Source organism: Mercurialis annua, linkage group LG6 (genome assembly GCF_937616625.2).
Source record: "Mercurialis annua linkage group LG6, ddMerAnnu1.2, whole genome shotgun sequence".
Classification (NCBI taxonomy): domain Eukaryota; kingdom Viridiplantae; phylum Streptophyta; class Magnoliopsida; order Malpighiales; family Euphorbiaceae; genus Mercurialis; species Mercurialis annua.
In genome coordinates, this window is record NC_065575.1 from 19,557,501 (window position 1) to 19,560,000 (window position 2,500).

The window sequence follows — 2,500 nt, forward strand, 5'->3', positions numbered from 1 at the left end:
ATTGGAACAACCGCGGGACAACAATCATGATGCAATCGGAAGGATGGGTGACGGCCGCAATTCGCATGAACGCAGGTGCGCGTCGTCGGCTCGGGCATTACAAATCCGTGGGATCTGTAAAGCCCGAGCCGGCTAAACTGGTGGCATTTGAAAATACGGCCGTGCACGGAGAGCCCCCTCAGCATCGGATCCGCCTCAGCAAACTTCATTGGCGGAAGAACACCCTCGGAAAAGCATACAAAGGAACAACTGCAACATTTGCACTGACCGGATGCAATCGGGAGGATGGGTGCTGCTTGAATTCGACATGATCGCACGTGCGTGCCGTCGGCTCGGGCAATTTCAAAATGAATGAATAATTATGCCCTCCCCAACAAGACGTGGCCACTAAAAATTCTACATGCTAACCGAGAGCCCGCCTCAGCATCCGGTCCACCTCAGTAGACTTCATTGGTGGAACAGTACCCTCGGAAAAACCGAGTTGACGCGATAGGCAAGTTCGATGCCCGCCGCAATGCGTAGAGCAACTCACCCGCCTCAACGTCGAATCCATCGTCGGAACAATAGCATACAACGGCACATCATAAGCTATACATTCACCGAGAATCATTTCGACAAAAGCTTGCCTTAGTTACCGTCAAAAAATCACCAACAGCCCACACGGGGGGCCGGGCCCCCACGAAACCGAAATTATTTTTTCCAACACCGGAACGGGTCGACGAGTTTCTTTTCCTTCCCTCGTCAGTGCCATAGGTGCGCCAAAAGGCGCGCACCAAAAGCCTTCGGCAGTTGGTGCAGGGAGGTGAGGCATAGTGCACCCCCCTAAAGAGCTCTTAGGACTTTTTTTGGACTGCCAGGAGGAAACATCACATGTGCCCAGCAACCCCCCCCCATTTTTAAAAATCGGCATAGAATTTTGATCTGAAATTTTGGAAATATGTTTATATATATCCGAACCTGCATAATAATAAATATCAGAATTTTTCGAGCCCCGAAAGTATTTTATTTTATTTATTTATCATTTTACCTTCGGAAATTCATAACCGGTAAAATATATTTCCAAAAATCACCAAACTTCTTTCTAAATTCGTTATTTAATATATATTAACTAATGTATAAATATTGTTCGAGGAAAGTATTATAGAATTTCACTTAGTGCAAGACATATGCATTTTTACACCCAACAGAGGTTAATTCGGCTGGGTAGCAAAACCAGCCGAGGTTCATGCTGCTGGGGAATGTATGCAAGGCATGCCGAAGGGCTGCCGAGAGGCTGCCGAAGGGCTGCCCAGAGGCTGCCGAAGGGCTGCCGAAGGGCTGCCGAGAGGCTGCCGAAGGGCTGCCGATGCCCAAAGGCTGCCGAGAGGCTGCCGAAGGGCTGCCGAGGGGCTGCCGATGCGCTGCCGATGCGCTGCCGAAGGGCTGCCGATGGGACTGTCGAGGGACATGCGAGGGACTTGCGAGGGCCTTCGGAGGGACGCTTGAGGCCACACACGCGCTCGCGTCTCGCGTCTCGCGCCGAGCTGCCGAGTGCCTGCACCCGCACCCGGTCCCGCACCCGCACCCGGTCATTAGATTTATATATAAAAATGCACGGGGGGGGGGATTTTCCGCAATTCCGAGCATTTTCCGCAATTTTTCCGGCAGGGGCATTTCCGTAATTTTTCCGGCAGGGGCATTTACGTAATTATTCCAGGCAGGGATTTTTCGCAATTATTCCAGGCAGGGATTTTTCCGCAATTTCCAGCATTTTTCGCATAGCGCGCGCCGCTTTCACCGCGGACGAGGGCTTGCGGCAAGCCCGCGGGGGTGAGGAATGGTGCACCCCCCTAAAGAGCTCTTAGGACTTTTGTTGGACTGGCAGGAGGAGACATCACATGTGCCCAGAGACCCCCCCGCCATTTTTAAAAATCGGCATGGAATTTCGATCTGAAATTTTGGAAATATGTTTATATGTATCCAAACCCGCATAATAAAAAATACCAAAAATTTTCGAGCCCCGGAGGTATTTTTTTTTTTTTTTTTAATCATTTTACCTTTGGAAATTCATAACGGATAAAATATATGTCCAAAAATAACCAAACTTGTTTGTAAAATCCTCTTTCAATGTATATTAACTACTGGCAAATTATTGTCCGAGACATTTTGCTTCCAATTTTATTTTGCTCGGGACACTATCATTTTGTGGGATTTTGCCGCAGTTTCCGCCACGCGGAATGGGCCGAAAATTTCATAAAGCATAAAATGCGCATCCGAATACGACCAAACTTCTTGGAGAGCCTTCCAGTGGTCCACTCGACGTGCCGGAGCGGTATCGTGTGAGAAAAGTTTTGCCGAATCAAAAAACGCTCGGGACCTTGCGATTCCGGCACGCGGCCGAAAAGTCGTAAGCGGTACGACACGCATCCGAATACGACCAAACTTCACAGAGAGTCTCCCAGTGGTCCACTCGACGTTCCGGAGCGGTATCGTGCGAGAAAAGTTTTTCCGAATCAAAAAA